Consider the following 19,835-nt stretch of genomic DNA (forward strand, 5'->3'; position numbering starts at 1 on the left):
TTTCACATCGCAGAGTGCTCTTTACACCCAAACCTGCCCATTCTCCTAGCCTTACTTCCTCCACATCACTCACATATCCTGGGCATAGAGAGTGTCTTTTAATTTTCTGATTCTTTCTCTCTTCCCATAAGGACTTTTCATTTCCCCCCATCTCTGCCCTGCCTCCTCACACGGTCCTCAGCCTCACATGCTGCCACACAGTTTAGTCTGACCAACCCTCATGACTCCATCAGGTCTTAGCTGGCAAGTCAGTTCCTCCTGGAAGCCCCCACCCCAACCCACCCCACTCCAGGTAAATACAGGTCCCTGTTTTTTAAGTGTGGTCACCTCCATGAGTCTGTAAGCTTTGTGAGGGCAGGAATGTGTTGTTCATATTTACAACTTGCTTCTCAGAATGCATCTCAGGGACTGGACATATCAGCTATTTAATTCAGTTTTGTGAAAGGAAGTCACCTATGTGATGATCTGGGATGCCATCCTTAGAATTTTGGAATTTTTTTCCCCCAGTAGGTAACAAGGAAGCTAGCTATTGAAGCTCTTGGCAGGTAGGTGCCCAAACAGAGCAGTGCTTTGGTGTGGTTGTTCTGGTGGCATAGTGGGGAGAGAATGAGGAAGGGAGGCCACTAAACTTCCAAGGTGAAGGATGATGTAGACCCAATCAGAACAGCAGTGAGAAGACAAAAAAAAAAAAAAAAAAAAAAATGATGTCTCTTGATTTACAAATCTTTAAATGTGTCATAGGAACAAGGAGGTAAGAAAAATATAAATCCTAAACTGTTAAAGTCAGTGCAAAAAGCATGACTAGATAAAGAAGATAATAGAGAGTTTCCCATGCAACCTTTCAGAAAATTGAGAGTTTTGTATCTCCAGAACTAAGCGGAATTCCTACTGATGATCCATATGTTCCAGTAGCTGCTGCTCTGTTGAGACCCCTGCTATTCAGCCTTGAGGACCGTGCTGGGATCCTGGGCTTTCTGCCATCCACCCATGACCACTGGGGCCATGTCTTTTAGAGACTGTCTCTACGGAGAGGGGATAGGGAAAGGTTAGAAAGTTAGATCAGTCTGTTGCCAGCAGTCATGGAACTGTCCACCATCATATTGTACTCTAGGCTAGATGTTGGAGTGCTCCTTCATGCTTATTTTGCAAATGTTGCAAAATCATTAAAGTTTATGGCTGAGAGACTTCTAAGTGGTTACAATTCTTTGTTTCTAGAATTGAAATGAATTCAACAAGCATTTATTGAAAATTTGTATGACAAACACCACTAGGCACAAAGATAAGTAAGACAGTACTTAACTCCAAGCAGGTTTTGGGTGAGAAAACTCCCATATATACAGTTAACAGGTATCTCCTCTAGTTTGTTCTCTAGGTGTTGCTGGTCCCCCAGGCTTTGTCCAGGTTATCTCTACTGGTCCTACCTATAGGTTTTATGACCCCCTGTGTTATATTCATAGCCCTGACCATTCCCCAAACCCCAGACTTATATATTCAACTCCTTCTACCAAATCCACCTGGATATCCTATTGGTGTCTCAAACCTAACCGAACAAATACAGATGTCTTTTTTTAACTAGTCCCTCAAAAACCTTATCTTCCCCAAGTTTTCCCGTATCAATAAATGGCACAATCACATGCCCAGTTGTTCCAGATCTTAGCTTAGAAGTCATCCTTTCTTTTTTTATCCTCTATATACCCTATCCAGTCCACTAGGAAGTCTGGTTTGTTTTACCTATAAAATATGACTCACTTTAGAGTCAACTTCTATCAGACCTTTATAGTCAACACAGGGAAAAGCCATTTGGGAAAAGCTTCCTAGCCATATTGTTGTCTTGAATGAAGAATAGGCTTTTCATTTTCTCTTTTTTCCCCAATGCAAACAAACCTTTATTAGCATCTACAATTTACCTGCTACAGTAAACAGTGCTGAGGGCTCAGAGATATATCATATAGCCCTGGAGGAGCTCACAGTTGATTGGCTCCATCAGTTAGAGTTGCAGCAGAAAAAGACAGTCCTGTTCAACGGAGAATTTAATAATGGGACTATCTACCAAAGGGTGAGCAAAGCTAAGGAAGCCTATAAGGGCTGTGGAGGTATATATCAACTTTAAAAGGAATGAGCCATCTCAAAATGGCTCTATGTAGGTTAAAAGGGTAAGTGAAATACAGGTATGTCCTACAAACACATCTTGTCTTGAAGCTTAAAGTGATTGAGATTTATCGGTTAGTTTGTTTACCATCATCAGTTGGAGGGGGTCTCTCCCTTGTGCCTGAATGAAACCATACTGTTAACCTTTTCAACGTAACCTCGAGAATTCTGACCTCAATGATCCTTAATTTCCTCTCACTATTGTGCTACCTGCAGACATCACTGAGATGGGTCTTCCAATACTTTCCACCGTGGTCGACTCCATGGTATGTGTTGGAGTGCATGTATATTGTGTGGGCTTGGGACTCTTCTCTTTAAAGCTAGCCCTCTTCAACTATGCCTTAGCCCAGTAGATGTCCCAACTTTCGGAAGCCAGATGATCACCACTCCAGATTCCCTGAGCAAAGAATGGGCTTTTCCAATTGGAGATACTCAAATGGGGGCTACTCAGGTGGCTCAGTTGTAAAGAATCCACCTGACAACGCAGGAGCCTCAGGAGATGTGGGTTCAATTCCTGGGTCAGGAAGATCCCCTGGAGGGGGAAATGACAACTCACTCCAGTATTCTTGCCTGGAAAACTTCATGGATAGAGGAGCCTGGCAGGCTACAGCCCACGGGGCCACAAAGAGTTGGACATGACTAAGCGACTAAAAAAACAATAACAACATAGTCAAATGACAGAGGCAGAAGCTTGAGAGAAACTCTGGAGTCACACAATTGATGTATGTAGAGAAGGTTATAAAACTAGGAGGAAAAACTCCAGGGTTAGATTGCACAGGCTCTTGCATAATCGATGATTAAATTTAATTTAAAATGATTTCATTATGCAGAAACAGAGAAACATGGCAGTATGTGAATGTAAGTGTAATAATAATAATAAGTTACACTGACCAATCGCTATAAGCCCATCATTGAATTCAGCACTTAAAATACTGCTCAAATCTAATGTGCACTAAAGATGCAGTGGGGAATAAAACTATTCACAGAAAGATTAAGTAACTTGCCTAGGATGACTGAGTGGATAGCCAGTGGGGCTGAGATTCAAATCCAGGCAGTTTGAAACTGAGACTCAAGGTGTCTACCCTGGGCTACTCTGCCTCATGTTTGCATTTTAGAAAGGTAACTCTGGCAGTGTGATGGAGGATGAGTCACTAAGGAGGGAGAGACTGGAAGCAGGAAATCAGTGAGTCTGCTTCAGTGGTCCAGGCGACAGATAATGCAGTTCTAAATGGGGCCAGCCATGGGGATGAAAAAGGAAGCGGCAACTCTGATGCTGGAGATGTTGATGGAATCACATCCTACCTTTAAACATTACATTCTTCTCTCCTGTTGTAAATAACGAGGACCAGCTCTCTGTCACTGCTTGCAGCAAAAATGTGAGAAGCAACAGCCATATTTTACATTTTAATTTACAATCCTTTCCCCAAAATATAACATATGTGCCTGACTTAACACATTTTTAGTCTGGAAATTATTGTGAACTTAAGTCCCATAACAGCCAGATAAAAGAATAGGATTAATAAATTAGACATGTTCAGGAGAGAAAAAAATATCATAGGAAGTTGAGGATGGGATCAACTTATAGACACCTACCTTAATGTAAACAGCTGTTCATATAAGTATGGCCCTATATAACCCTCTGAAGTGAAGTGAAGTTGCTCAGTCGTGTTCGACTCTTTGCAACCCCATGGACTGTAGCCCATCAGGCTCCTCGGTCCATAGGCTTTTCCAGGCATGAATACTGGAGTGGGTTGCCATTTCCTTCTCCAGGGGATCTTCCTGATCCAGGGATCGAACCCAGGTCTCCTGCATTGTAGGTAGATGCTTTACCGTTTGAGCTACCAGGGAAGCCCATATAACCCTCTGCTGCTGCTGCTGCTAAGTTGCGTCAGTCGTGTCCGACTCTGGGCGACCCCATAGACGGCAGCCCAACAGACTCCTCTACTGAAGGGCAATTTTCCAAAGTCTTTTCCAGTTGTGATGGGTGCCTAGAAATCTTGTGATTCTCATATGTAATTTCACTAAAATGTTTCTGTTGCTTTGTGCTCCCCCTTCCCCCTTTTGGACAGTTTTATTGAGATATGATTCACATATCACAAAATTCATCTGTTTTTTAGCATATTCACAAGGCTGCACAACCAATACTACAACTGATTTTAGAACTTTTCATCATACCAAAGAGAAAGCCCATACTTATTAGCAGTCATTTCCCATTCCCACCAAACTCTCTCAGCCCAGGCGATCATTAACCTACTTTTTGTCTCTATAGATTTGTCTATTCTGGATATTTGTGTAAGCAGAATCATAAAATATGTGGATTTATTTTTAGTAACTGGCTTCTTCTACTTTAAAAGAGTCATCCATAATAGAGCCTGTATCAATATTTTATTTCTTCTTATTGCTGACTAATATTCCATTGCATAACTAAAACTAGATTTTATTTATTCCCCTGTAAGTTGATGGGCACTTGTGCTGCCTTTGCTTAAGCAGTTTGAGGTCAACCTTCCGGAGAAGATGCCACATGCAGAGAGACACGGCCCCTCAAAGGAGTGTGCTCCAGAGCATAAGGGAGAGCTTTAAGACATCACTGCAGATGCATGGAATGTTTCTGGACCACCCTCAGAGCCTCTGTCATTGATAACACCTGATGCAACAGAAGATCTGGAGGAGGGACAGAATTATCTTTCAACGATGGGCCAATCTATCAGGAAGGAGGGCGTGATGGCTTCTTCACTTCAAACCACGTGAAGGCATTTTAAATGAGCCCTAGGTTTCCAGCTTTCAGCTGCTGATGGTAGTGCTGGCCCCAGGAATCATTGTGAGGTATGAACAAGGTGAGAACTTGAGCTTATCCTCTGGTCCTACCCTGTCATTAATCAGGTACCTCCCACAGCCACCAAGGCTGAGTTTCCCTGCAACCAAGTTTCAGATAAAGATATCAGAAAATTTAGAGACAGGCTCTTATGAGCAGTTGCATTTTAAAATATGGATCACTGCTTGAGAGCAAATCTTAAGAAAGGAATATATTATCAATGGAAGAGTTTTGGCCATCATTCTTTCATTCACTCCATAGACATTTATTGAGGAGGAAATACAGTGTAGTGTTTGAGAGTAAAGCTTCCCAAATTTTTGGTCTGGTTTTATTAAAATCTGTAAGAGAGCTTTAGTGATTGGAGCTCCACTCTGGAAATTCTGATAGAGTAGTTGCTGGGGGATTCTGATGCACAGGCATCTTTGAGAACTCCTGGGTAAGAGTAAGGACTATGGAGTCAGACTTAATTTTAAATTTCACCTGTGTGTTTAGTAGATGTGGATCTTGGATAAATCACTAGTTCTCGGGTTCTCAATACCCCTTATCTCCAAAATGGGGGCGAGAGGTGCAGGAATATGCAGAACTATGGCATTGCATTGTTTGACAATTACATGAAATAATGTAAAAGACGCTCTCACACAGCTCATGATGCAGGAGAGGTAACATTTATTGAGTGTTTTCAATTTCAACTATTGGCTAAGGTGGTGGAAACAAAATAGCCAATAGGTGCTTTTCTCAAGATGCTTAATTTGAATTAAAATGACAGGGGATATTACAAATAATGATAATTCAAGTGCCACACTTACGGAAGGCCTCAAATATTAAAAAGCCATTCTTATTCTTGATCCTCTACAGACTTATTTAGGCATTGGTACAAAACCCCTGAGACAGAAACCACAGAGAGGGGGAGAGTGACATTAACATGAGTAGATGACACTTTTTCTTCCCTCACCATGGCTTTTCCTCAGGTACCACTTCTGGAGAGTAAAAGTGGGATGCTGCATTTGAAATAATCTTGGGATCATCTGCTCCCAGCTTTAGCCTTTTTATGTCTTTTAGAGTTTCAGTTCAGTTCAGTTCAGTTTAGTCGCTCAGTCTTTTCCCACTCTTTGCGACCCCATGAATTGCAGCACACCAGGCCTCCCTGTTCATCACCAACTCCCAGAGTTCACTCAAACTCACGTTCATCGAGTGGGTGATGCCATCCAGCCATCTCATCCTCTGTCGTCCCCTTCTCCTCCTGCCCCCAATCCCTCCCAGCATCAGAGTTTTTTCCAATGAGTCAACTCTTTGCATGAGGTGGCCAAAGTACTGGAGTTTCAGCTTTAGCATCATTCCTTCCAAAGAAATCCCAGGGCTGATCTCCTTCAGAATGGACTGGTTGGATCTCCTTGCAGTCCAAGGGACTCTCAAGAGTCTTCTCCAACACCACAGTTCAAAAGCATCAATTCTTCGGTGCTCAGCCTTCTTCACAGTCCAACTCTCACATCCATACATGACCACAGGAAAAACCATAGCCTTGACTAGACAGACCTTTGTTGGCAAAGTAATGTCTCTGTTTTTGATTATGCTATCTAGGTTGGTCATAACTTTCCTTCCAAGGAGGAAGCGACTTTTAATTTCATGGCTGCAGTCACCATCTGCAGTGATTTTGGAGCCTAAAAAAATAAAGTCTGACACTGTTTCCACTGTTTCCCCATCTATTTCCCATGAAGTGGTGGGACCGGATGCCATGATCTTTGTTTTCTGAATGTTGAGCTTTAAGCCAACTTTTTCACTCTCCACTGCTGCTGCTGCTGCTAAGTCGCTTCAGTCGTGTCCGACTCTGTGCGACCCCAAAGACGGCAGCCCACCAGGCTCCCCTGTCCGTGGGATTCTCCAGGCAAGAACACTGGAGTGGGTTGCCATTTCCTTCTCCAGTGCATGAAAGTGAAAAGTGGAAGTCATTCAGTCGAGTCTGACTCTTCATGACCCCATGGACTGCACTCTCCACTAGGGAACCTCAATATCTATTTTTTATAACAAGATGTCCAGATTTAAAAATGTCCATTCAGCTGAATAGGGAAGATGTAGTACATATAAACAATGGAATACTACTCAGCCATAAAAAGAATGAAATAATGCCATTACAGCAACATGGATGGACCTAGAGATTATCACAAGTAAAGTAAGTCAGAAAGAGAAAGGCAAATACCATTATGATATCACTTGTATATCAGATCTAAAATATGACAAAAACAGACTCACAGACATAGAGAACAGATTTGTAATTGCCAAGGGGAGGGGTAGGGAGAGATGGATTGAGAGTTTTGAATTAGCATATGCAAGCTATTATATATAAAATGGATGGAGGAGGAAATGGCAACCCACTCCAGTATTCTGGCCTGGAAAATTCCATGGACAGAGGAGCCTGGTGGGCTACAGTCCATGGGGTCTCAAAGAGTCGGACATGACTGAGCAACTGAGCATGTATATAAAATGCATAAATGACAAGGTCCCACTTTATAGCACAGAGAAATATATTCAATATCCTGTGATAAACCATAATGGAAAATAATAATGTATAACTGAATCCCTCTGCTGTAGAACAGAAATTAACACAACATTGTAAATCAACTATATTTCAATAAAAATGGATTTTTAAAAATTTCTATTTGGAGCATCATTGACTTTAAAAACACACATTACAAGATTAAAATCAAGAAATTGGAAACATTTCTTGATATTAAATCAGTTCATCGATATTTAAATATATTGAATCTGTGCTATTGCTCTTTGGTTATAATTCTGGTTACACAGTCTGTCCAGGAAAGTAAAAATATCCTAGAAATCCCAATATGATGTCCAACTACATTTTCTATTTTCTCTCACATCCTAAAATACCACATAATTCTTTATCAGAAATGTGGTCAAGAAAGCATGGCCACTATTTATGGAGTACTGTTCTTGGTTTTTCATAGATGCAAACAATTGCAAGCATCATTCATTCCCACCTGCCAGTGGCTTCTGGATGGTAAGGGGAGGCAAACATCTGTCAAGAGGAACAAATTCTAGAAAGCAGTGAATGATACAGTTGGCAAATGCTATGGGAGCAGCTTAGAGCAGACTGCAAAAGCATGAAGACAACAGAAGAGGTGAGCGGAGCCTGAATGATGCTGATGCTGAATGTGCTACCTAATTTCCTGAGTTCTGCCTCTGGGCCAGGCACTGGGCTAAGGTACACTCATCTTAGGTACAGGAATTTATCCCAGTCAACCCCTTCAGATATTTATTCTTATTACGTTTTTTAGGTAAGAAAACTGAGGCTCAGAGAAGTTAATTAACTTGAGAAAAATTAACACACCTAATGAAATGGCAAAGCTGCAAGTCAAACACACATCTGTCAGTCTCCAAAGCCTCTTAGCTATTATAATACATACTTGAAGAAAGGGCTGGATTCTTCCACTCTGGTCGTGAGTAGGCTCAAGAGATGGCAAAGGCATGAACATATCAGTGGGCACTTACAAAATAGAATTGTGGGATGTAGTGGTTAGGAGCTTGGGATCTGAAATCACACAAACTGGTTTTGAGTCACACTTCCTGGATGTCTATTCTTGAGAAATTAAACTCTCTAAACTTCTGTTACTGTAAAATGAGGAAACAAATATATCTACCTCACTGAGCTCTTGCAAGGATAAATGAACTAAAGTGTGTAAAATGATTAGAAATTATTATCGTTACCATTTTTTCCAGGACTGAACTATCTAAGAAAAGCCAGCTTAGATTTCAAGGGAAGAAGAAACAATTTATCATTCCTTTGTGCTAAAAGAGACAGACCAGGAAAGGCACAGAGATCCCTGTAAAGACTAAAGCAATTCTTGCTTATGCTTTTGGCAAAATAAGATCTGCACTGGCAAGGTCAGTATTCCCAGGAGTCTCGGCTTTGCAGATGGTTCTGCCCTAAGCTATAAACTGAATAAGGTTGTTATTAATCTTAAGAGTTTCCAATAACGCTGTTGCCTCTGAGTTATGATTTGAAAAGCAACTGCAATATAAAATTAACTAGAGCTCATGTGTATGCAACACTTCTCCATAATTAACACTTCGATACATCCACTGCACCAAAGCCTTGCTGGTTTGGCTAAGCCCTTCCCCCACTTCTTTTCCAAAGATGATGTTTTAGAATTAGATGTTATTAGTGTTTAAAACGGATGAATTAAACTTACATATTCTATTCCCAGTGACCTGCAGAGACATGTTGCTGCTGCTGCTGCTAAGTCGCTTCAGTCGTGTCCGACTCTGTGCGACCCCAGAGACTGCAGCCCACCAGGCTCCCCCGTCCTTGGGATTCTCCAGGCAGGAACACTGGAGTGGGTTGCCATTTCCTTCTCCAATGCATGAAAGTGAAAAGTGAAAGTGAAGTCACTCAGTCGTGTCCAACTCTTAGCGACCCCATGGACTGCAGCCTACCAGGTTCCTCCACCCATGGGATTTTCCAGGCAAGAGTACTGGAGTGGGGTGCCACTGCCTTCTCCAAGCCCTTCTTTATGTAGGAAAATACATTTGTGAACTGTGCACTCATGAACCTAACACAGAAATTTAATATAAAGGAGGGGAACTGCTATAGTTAAAATGGGTAATCAACAAGGACCGACTGTACCGCACAGGTAACTCTGCTCAATGTTGTTATGTGGCAGCCTGGATGGGAGGAGGTATATGAATGGCTGAGTCCCTTTGCTCTCCACCTGAAAACTATCACAACATTGTTTATTGGCTATGTCCAATATAAAATAAACAGTTTTTTTAAAAGAAGGGGGACTGCTATTTAAGTTAGTCCAAACCTGGAGTTCTAGTTTCCTATATAAAGGGAATGTGGTGGTGTGGCTATTGGGTCAAAAGATTTTAACCCTTTATACATCTGTTAGAAGAAAATGAATCTAAAATGCTAACATTCAACATAGTATCAGTTAAGCATCTTTAGGACTGCAAGGTGTCAGGCTTGTATGGTTCTTTGTGTTATTTTTTCTCTCTCCTGTTCTTCCACCAATTACCCTCTTTATCACATATAATAATAGCAATTATTTTATTACTACAAATTATTTAGTTAACACATAAATTTTTCATATGAAAGAATGTAATACAACCAATACTTTGGCCACCTGATGCAAAGAGCTGACTCATTTGAAAAGACCCTGATGCTGGGAAAGATTGAGGGCAGGAGGAGAAGGGGACAACAGAGGATGAGATGGTTGGATGGCATCACCGACTCAATGGACATGGTTTGGGTGGACTCCGGCAGCTGGTGATGGACAGGGAGGCCTGCAGTGCTGCAGTTCATGGGGCAGCAAAGAGTCGGACACAACTAAGTGACTGGACGGAACTGAATACAACCAAAAACCCATTGTTCCTGATGCATTTGTTTTTTATATCTCAGGTTTAAATCTTCATATTAGAAATATACCCCCTGAAACGCAGTAAAATCATTCTCAGCACACATACAATAGATGCCTAACCTCTTTCAGAGGGGTTGTCAGGAAGGCTTGGTAGAAGTGACGCCTAAAATTAAGGCAAAGCAGGTAGGAGGATCCTTCCAGAACTAAACTACTCTGCAAACTCCGCTAATACAGTTCCTTGTTTGGCTTCCTTTCTCCTCCTCAACTCTCTGGTGAACTCCATCCTACCCATCTTTTAGGGGTCAGATCCAGGATCATCACATATCACTTTCCCTCACACCTCTGCACCATTCCCTGGGTGGAATAAATTACTCCCTCTCTTGGGTTTCTATTTGCACTTTAAAGACACTTCTTATAGCATTCATCACTCTTCCCTTAATTTAATGATTCATCAATTCACAAGTATTTATGAAACATCTGGAGGGAGGATGCAGAGACAGGGTCCCTGTTCTTCCCAGAGGAGGAATCAGCAATTTCATGCAGTCTGATAACTGCACACATAATAAGAGATGGGAATCAGGAAAGACTTAGGAAAAGTGATCTGTAACAAAGATCTGTAAGATGTGAAAGAATCAGCTAGCTAAGAGAGTACAAAAAAAAGCCATGTTCTAGGTAGAGGGAGTACTGAATAGGAAGGTCCAGGGGTAAAAAAGAATATAAATGATGCTCTGGAGAAAAACATAGACAAGATCTTGGTGAAAAATACGGGAAAACTTCAAAGATGAACTTAGAGAGATAGACAGGGAACAGTTGGTAGAAAACAGTATAGATTATGTTAAAGGGTTTGGACTTCATCCCCACAGTAATGTGTAGTCACCAGAGTTTCATACAAGGGAGTGACTTATCACATTTTGGTTTTAGCGACAGAGGATGAGATGGTTGGATGGCATCATCGACTCAGTGGACATGAGTTTGAGAAAACTCTGAGAGATAGTGAAGGACACGGAAGTCTGGCCTGCTTGCAGTCCAGGGGGTTGCGAAGAGTCAGATACGACTGAGCGATTGAGCAACAAACAGTCCTTTGGCAATTGAGAATGAAACGGACTACAGGGGTAAACACAGACAGTGCAAGAACATTCAGCAGGCGATGGCCATGATTCATTTATAGCATAGTTATTCTTCAGGTGACTGAGCCCACGTGAGGGTAAAACTGTCTCATTCATCTTTGCACTTGCAGTACCTGTCACAAGGGCCACCACGAAGTTCAGTTTCATTAACACTGGCCCAGATCCAAGGAAAACCTGAGAATGAGGAACATATTTCACAATTTCAACAAAGATGATTTATAGTAAGAGTTCTTATGGAAAATTTCTTTTGCTTTGTGAAAGCACCTGAATGACTGTTTTGATTTCAGGCAAAAGTAAAAGTTTGGTGTAACAGTTAAGTAAACAATAAAGTTAAGTAAGTTTTCATTTAAGCTGTGTTCTGAGATTTCATGATCCTTGCTGCTATTCATCATATTCAAATAAAATCGAGTTTAATTTCATTCAGCACTGAGTAAGTTATGTTGCATTATACTACTATGACTGGATTTAGAGGACTTTGAAGGATGAGTTCAGCAAAGTAAGTTACTCAGTGCTATACAGTCTTAAATGCAGTGTTCTTTCTTTCTGGATTGAAAGTATTTTACAGCTACTGTAGAATGAGGAGTACCAATGTCATTGGACATGGGGGAGAAATATCAAACCAGCAGGAAATCACTGAGTTTTCAAGGTCAGACAGAGAAACCTCTGCCTAACGTAGGCATTTGCTTCATCTGTACAGTATTAAAAAAAAAAAAAAAAACTGGTATGTAAAATTAAAGAAAAATACCCAGATCACTAGAGGGAGTAAGCTTCAGAGAAAGTGTATTTATAACTGAGAGCAAGCCTTTCTATTTTAGGCATATGTGAAACACATATACCTTATGCTATCCTTTCCTTGGTGACTGCTCTCAAAGGCCACGAATTTTTAAAAAACTATCATAAAAGCACCTGTGCAAAGTGTCAAACATGAGCAGAAATTTCTGTATATAGGATAAGAAATGAATAACCTGCTATTTAAAAAGAGGACAATTTCTGTATAAAGATTTATACAGACTAATATTACTTGAGTAAAAGCATGTAAAGTTTGAATATAATAAATATTGGATATACTGCTGCTGCTGCTAAGTCACTTCAGTCGTATCCGACTCTGTGTGACCCCATAGACAGCAGCCCACCAGGCTCCCCTGTCCCTGGGATTCTCCAGGCAAGAACACTGGAGTGGGTTGCCATTTCCTTCTCCAATGCATGAAAATGAAAAGTGAAAGTGAAGTCGCTCAGTCGTGTCCGACCCTCAGCGACCCCATGGACTGCAGCCTTCCAGGCTCCTCCGTCCATGGGATTTTCCTGGCAAGAGTACTGGAGTGGGATGCCATTGCCTTCTCCGATTGGATATACAGTACAGTTCTATTATAATATCTTCTCTATGTTATAATATGGTATCATGTATCAATCATATAATAAATTACAGAATATAGAAATTATTATTATTTTTTAATCATTTAGATTCCTATTTTAAGTTCTGTTCCTGAGGTCAATATATAACTATATTTTTAAAATTGATAAGATCTTGGAAGCAAGACAGTGAGGCTGGCTAATGGAAATTAGTCAATCTAGCCCCAATGTGTGCTGCTGCTGCTGCTAAGTCACTTCAGTCATGTCCAACTCTGTGCGACCCCATAAACGGCAGCCTACCAGGCTCCCCTGTCCCTGGGATTCTCCAGGCAAGAACACTGGAGTGGTTTGCCATTTCCTTCTCCAATGCATGAAAGTGAAAAGTGAAAGTGAAGTCGCTCAGTCGTGTCCGACTCTTCGCGACCCCATGGACTGCAGCCCAACAGGCTCCTCTGTCCATGGGGTTTTCCAGGCAAGAGTACTGGAGTGGGGTGCCATCGCCTTCTCCGAGCCCCAATGTGTAGCCATATGCTATAGGTAAATCACTGTTAAACACAGATCAGCAACTACTTCTTGAACCATAATCATGTGCAAGCTATTGTGTTAACATTGAAGGGATTTCCCTGGTGGTCCAGTGGTTAAGACTGCACTTCCAATACAGGGGGTGGCGTGAGTTCAAACCCTGGCCAAGGGACTAAGATCCCACATGCTCTGTGGTGCAGGAAAAAAAAAAAAAATTTTTTTTGTGTGTGTTAATATTGAAGATAGTACAACATGTATCTGTCAAACAAGGCTGCATATGCCATGTGCCAAAGGAGGAAACACACACACACACGTGCAGGAGAATCAAAGAGATGGTAGCACAAGGGCAAGGACTATGTCTGTCTGGCTCCTTGTTGAATCTCAGTGCCTAGTACAGTGGGGCCAGGCACAAAATAGACTCTTAATAAATATTTCTAATTAAATAAATGACTTCACCAGAAGAAAAGGCTTTATGATAAGGCTGGAACATGAAGGATGACTAGGAGGGATTAAGAAAAGGCAGAAAGGTAGGATAAGCAAAGGAATAAATTGCTGACTACAATATCTGGTGAGGAAGGCTTATCCTGGGGAACAAATGAATGCAAAGGGATGGTAAATTATGATGTCTTGACTGCCTAGATACTGATTTTACATTTTGTTAAAAACTTACTGAGAATCTGAGAAATATTTTTAAGAGAAGAGGCATGATGCAATTTTTTTTTAAAAAAAGATTAATCTTGTCATTATATGTAAGGCAGAATGAAGTAAAGAAACTAGAGGTTAGAGGTCCAGATATGGATCCATTATCAATGTTCAGATACAAAGAGAAGAAGTTTGGATTAGGATGGAAGAATAGAAGTGCCTTTTTCTCTCCTAGTCAAAGAAAGGAAAGATGGGAAAAATTCTTTCCCATCATCATTTTCATCATCATCACCCAAGTTCAATCCCTGGGTCAGGTAGACACCCTGGAGAAGAGAACAGCAACCCACTCCAATATTCTTGCCTGGAGAATCCCATGGACAGAGGAGCCTGGAGGGCTACAGTCCATAGGGTTGCAAAGAGTTAGACACAACCGAGTGACTAACACTTTCACTTTTTAAAGTGCTTTACAATGCAGCATTTTACATGCATCCTTCCATTTCAGACTTAAGACTATGAGATATACGTGTTTATTATTCCTTGTTTATAGATGAGAGAATTGAGGTGATAGGAGGTCAAGCTTCTCACTCAAAGTCACAGAGCTAGGTAGGTGACATGGTCAAGATGTATTTGAGACTGAAGTTTCTTATGGACTGAAACCACTACACTTCTCTCCAGCTGATCTGTGATGTTTGAAGAGTCCCCACAAGTGCTGATTGTTGAGAAGCAGTGAGAGAGAGAAGGGAAGGCTGAAGATGACACCCAGTCCTTGTGCATGATGGGATGTTGGAAAAATGTCAATATCAACAAACTCATTGGAATGAAAGGAATCATATGTGCACCCAGACACACGGGTGTGCTGTGCTATGTCGTGGCAGTTGTGTCCAACTCTTCGCAGTTCCATGGACAGTAGCCCGCTAATCTCTTCTATCCATGGGATCCTCCAGGCAAGAATACTGGAGTGGATTGCCATGCCCTCTTCCAGGGGATCTTCCTGACTCAAGGATTGAACCCGCATCTCTAAAGCTTCCTGCACTGACAGGTGGGCTCTTTACCACTAGTGCCACCTGGGAAGCCCTGTGCTTAAATGTAACAAGAGCTAATATTTTCAGGTCCTTGGTGTAACCCAGGCATTATGCTTAATGATACTCATTTTCTTGTTTAATCCACAACATTATAAATATTACAGAAAAGGAAAAAGAGTCTCAGACAAGAACTATGAATTGTATAATATTATATAGGTGGTAAAAAAGCAAGTTAGGACATAACACAGACAGTCATATCCCAGAGTCTATAAATCCAGTAATGATTCTGCAGCAGAAACACTCCAGTTTGTTTTTAGAGAAATCACACTTGAGGGACAGCAGTACCGTCTTTTCATTACTGATTGGTTTATCTATCTTTAAAATTTACTACACAACTTCACTGAAAACAATTTCTAAGCACTTTATAGAAATAATAGACTTCAACAAAATAAGATTTAAGACATTTAAAATTAAGTGAATAGTACTTGTGTGAAAGTGTTAGTCACTTAGTGGTATCGGACTTCTTGCGATCCCATGGACTGTAGCCTGCCAGACTCCTCTGTCCATGGGATTCTCTAGGCAAGAAGACTGGAGTGGGTGGCCATTCCCTTCTCCAAGGGATCTTCCTGACCCAGAGATTGAACAGGGTCTCCTGCATTGCAGGCGGATTCTTTACTATCTGAGCCACTTGCATAGGCATACATAAAGCTAGGTGGTCAAAAGGCAATAGTTTAAGTAAATAGTAATGATGTACACATACATAGAGACTGATGTTCAAATAGCAATAGTTTTCTTTGTGTGGTACATGGTAAGAGGTCTTAATTTAAACTTAAGTATGGCTTTTCTTCTTATTATTATTAATTGCTTTAATATACAATCAGTTGTATGTTAAATTACACAATATAATATTGCATACTTAATATAATCCAAATGAAATAATATTCCTGAGGAAAAAAAATAATAATTCAGTGAGGAAAGTGGAGCAAAGAGAAATCAAGGGTAAATAACCAGCTGAAGCTAGGGGTGAAGCTGGAATACATTGTCATGCTTTCAACACACTTCACGAAAAGCTGGAATTAATTCAAGCATAGAGATCTCATTTCTAAATCTGAAATGCTTCAGACTCAAACGCCTCTCCTCTCCACTGAAGAGAGAACCAGCCATTGGGCACTGAGAGTCACAGCACAATTTTCCACTCCGCAAATCCTGACAATGGTAATCAAATAGAAGGGGAACAAACTGTATGTAGGGCCCCTTCTTGTGAAGAACTCTTTAAACTCACAAAGTCTTAATGTTATTCTTCCAAAATATGAACTACTATAGGAGGAAGTGTAATTTATCATTGACTTAATAACAATGTTATTTTTACCCCATATTAAACTCTGCAACATATTAACAGTATCTAAGTACTTAGAAATTTAAGCAAGATAATTTCACGTGTAAGCAATTTGCTTCTGAGAAACACACTTTTTCCCAGTATTTTCTCTGGCTTACTACCTACCCCATGGCACAGAAAGGAGCTACAATTTCTCACTTAACATTTCAAAGTATTTCAATATACAACTTTGTTAGGAAAAGCAAACTCAAATGTGCAAATTGTTTTTCTGTACACAGACCCACAAGGAAGGTTCTGAGATACAGTATTCCTCTCTGTATGGTAAGCAATCTGTGATATTTTAAATCCTTGGAGTGCTGGCCTATAATATTCTAGGTCATCATAGATTTTGTACAGATAATTATTATAGTTCATCCACCTACTCACCTCATACTGTGACAGATGAGTACTACTAAGACTACTAACCATCTTTCTCCTCATTATTGCTGACCGTTTAACTAGGCTGGCCACTGTGCTAGGCTATTTACATGCATTTTATTTTTAATGCTCTGAGGTGGGTGTACAAGTCATCTAGCCCAGCCTCAAATCTGTGACTTATGAATCCTCTTTACATCTCTCCCCACTGGGAGGGACTGCCATGTGGATAATGAACTGCAGGCTTGAAAATGTAATGAATGCTGTAGGAAGAAAGCAAGCCACGCACGACCAGAGCACAGAGAAGGAGATCTAATTCCCTGGGGAGGCCCAGCACGGCTAACAGAAGGGATGGCTGAGCAGAGCCTGGAAAGATGACAGAGGATTTGTCATGTGGTTGAAGAAATGAGGAAGAGCTGAATAAATGTCATATGAGAAGATTTAGTAAGAATTACAGATATGCCAAGAATATTGCTTAACTGGAGTTAGGGGGAGGATGGAGGAGAAAGAGAGAATTTTGAAAGGGCTCATTTTTGTATCTTTACTGAGCTTGTCTCTATTCTTACACCTCATTAAAACACTAAATTTTGGGGAGAAGGGTTCCACATGCTAAGCTATAGACTGAAAACCTGTTTAACAATAATTCTATTGAAATTTTTCTACAGGTCAAGCACAGTATGAACCACTGCACTTATAGTCTTTCTCTAAAACACACTCATGATGTTGATATAATTTTCCCATTGCACAAGAGAAGAAATTAAAAACCGAAAGTTTGCACAACTGTACAAAGTTTGTATGTCTATGCCATTCATTGACTCAGTTGTTTCTCTAGAACCTACAATGTGTCTGACAGAATTTAAAATCAGGTCAGCCTGATTCAGCAACATTCATTTTAACTAATACACAGCACTTGTCTTTCCTTTAGAATCAGAAAGGGAATATCTTTTTTTTTTTTCCTGTTCTATAACTATTATTAGCTTTAAAATTCTCAGATGAATCAAAAACAAGTCCTGCTCTATAGAAATCAAAGCATAAGGTTGCAAACACATTTCTTATCCAGAGCATTTAAAAGATTTAACACAAGGTTGTGTATCATTATTGTAGCAATGCACTGAGCCCTGACTGAAGTAGTCACTTAGGGCATTTCACAGATAAATCCCATTTTTCAGGGTGCTTATAACCTAGCAGTTAACGTTCTTCCTGTGTGAAATAGGGTAAGACAAGGGAGTGCTTTACTCCTGCAAAACAGTGCACACAAAATAGCTATTAAGTCTTAAATGATCACATGAGATAGATAATTAAATAAGATGGTATTGGAAGCCTGAATCTGGGGCTGTGGTTGAAAAACTTCTTATAATGTTGATCTGATTGCTTCAGACAGTCTGACAAAATACAACCAATGGTAAGTAATCAGTAATATTTCCCTTGTATTCATTCAGATGGACTATCAGTGACTTAGTGAAGATGAATGACTGACCTTCATTCGGCTCTGAGCTGGCAAGTACTGACGGGGGAAGATTTATTCCAAGATGTTTGACTGTAGAGCCCATGTCTTCATTCTGTCATTCAGGCCTTCCTTGGAGGGTGGTAGTGAAAATTCCACAGAATAATGCAGGTGAAGTGTTTAGCAATGTATGCATCAAGTAAGAGCTTTTTTTAAACGTTGGTTTATTCAGCAAATGTCTATTGAACACGTAATAGCTGCTGAACACTGGTCTTGGCACTGAGTAAATAAATGAAAACAGACATATGTCTCCAGCTCATGGAGATAATGTATTAGTTGGGAGAGGCACACAATAAGCATAATAAGTAAGTACTCTGCTAGATTATGACAAAGTTTTATGGGAAACAATAAAAGCACGGAAGGTGATGGGAAGTGTTCAGGTGGGTTCAGATTTTAGATAACAGAAAGCCTAGACAAGCATGTGCTATCTGGCTGAAGACTGGATGGGGTGAGCCACTCAGACGCCTGGGCAGAAGTGTTCCAGGAGTGCAGGGCAAGTACAGGAGCTCTGCAGTGGGTACAGACATCCAAGTTCCAGGAACTGCAGGAGGCCAGCCAGGCAGGAGGGAATAAGCAAATTAGGACAGCAGCCAAGCTGAGGGCAGGCATTAATGGGAGGGCAGTGTGTGCAAACCACACTGTACTTTTTAGGCTGTTTTACATCGACTTGGGCTTTTACTCAGAGTGAGGTCCCACTGTAGGATTTGACAGGAGAGGTGCCCTCATCTGGCTTCAGTTTTAGCATCTCACTGACTCCAGTGGTTAGAGTAGAAGAATTTGCATAAGAGTGGATAGTAAGGAGACTGCCTCGGAAGCCTCTGCAAAAATCCAGCTTAAAGATGGTGGTGATTTAGGTCAGGGTGGGAGCTGTAGAGTTAGTAAGAGGGACCAGATATAAACTGCTGTTAATCCTTTCTAAATTGGTGTTTGGTCAAAATTACAAGCAATCAGTTGCTAAGCTGAGACGCAAAGTCACACAGGGTTGACTCATGTATAAAAGAGTGCACTATACTATTTGTCTGTGAAATTTATTAAGCTCCCACTGGACTGGGAAGCTCTCCTGGAGAAGGAAATGGTAACTCACTCCAGTATTCTTGCCTGGAAAATGCCATGGACAGAGGAGCCTGGTGAGCTATAGTCCATGGGGTTGCAAGGAATCTAAAGTGACTGAGTAAACATCCTAAGAAAGGCACTGTGTTAGGCACTGCAGCTATCCCCACCACTTGGAAAGCTTAAATCTAAGAGGACAGTACACCACAGCTATAAAGTGGAAGCAGGGACAGATTTTATTTTCTTGAGCTCCAAAATCACTGTGGACAGTGACTGCAGCCATGAAATTAAAAGATGCTTGCTCTTTGGAAAGGAAGTTATGACAAACCTAGATAGCATAATAAAAAGCAGAGATATCACCTGGCTGACAAAGGTCCATATAGTCAAAGCTATGGTTCTTCCAGTAGTCAGGTACAGATGTAAGGATTGGATCACAAAGAAGGCTGAGTGCCGAAGAATTAATGCTTTCAAATTGTGGTGCTGGAAAAGACTCTTGAGAGTCCTTGGACTGCAAGTAGATCAAACCAGTCAATCCT

The 19,835-nt window shown here is 40.8% G+C and overlaps 1 protein-coding gene and 1 long non-coding RNA gene across 4 annotated transcripts in view; one reads left to right on the forward strand and one right to left on the reverse strand.

Moving 5' to 3' along the window:
- JAKMIP2 (janus kinase and microtubule interacting protein 2) overlaps positions 1-19,835 on the reverse strand; it is a 192,974-nt gene that overhangs the window by 69,733 nt on the left and 103,406 nt on the right. The gene's annotated exons all lie outside the window — the stretch shown is intronic.
- LOC129635046 (uncharacterized) lies at positions 4,877-9,692 on the forward strand. Of its 2 annotated transcripts, XR_008706089.1 has the most exons (4): positions 4,877-4,982; positions 7,921-8,094; positions 8,693-8,857; positions 9,181-9,692. It is a non-coding gene; the product is annotated as an uncharacterized LOC129635046 (long non-coding RNA). The 2 variants fall into 2 exon arrangements; XR_008706088.1 differs by lacking the exon at positions 8,693-8,857.

This window comes from Bubalus kerabau, chromosome 1 (assembly GCF_029407905.1).
Source record: "Bubalus kerabau isolate K-KA32 ecotype Philippines breed swamp buffalo chromosome 1, PCC_UOA_SB_1v2, whole genome shotgun sequence".
Classification (NCBI taxonomy): Eukaryota; Metazoa; Chordata; class Mammalia; order Artiodactyla; family Bovidae; genus Bubalus; species Bubalus kerabau.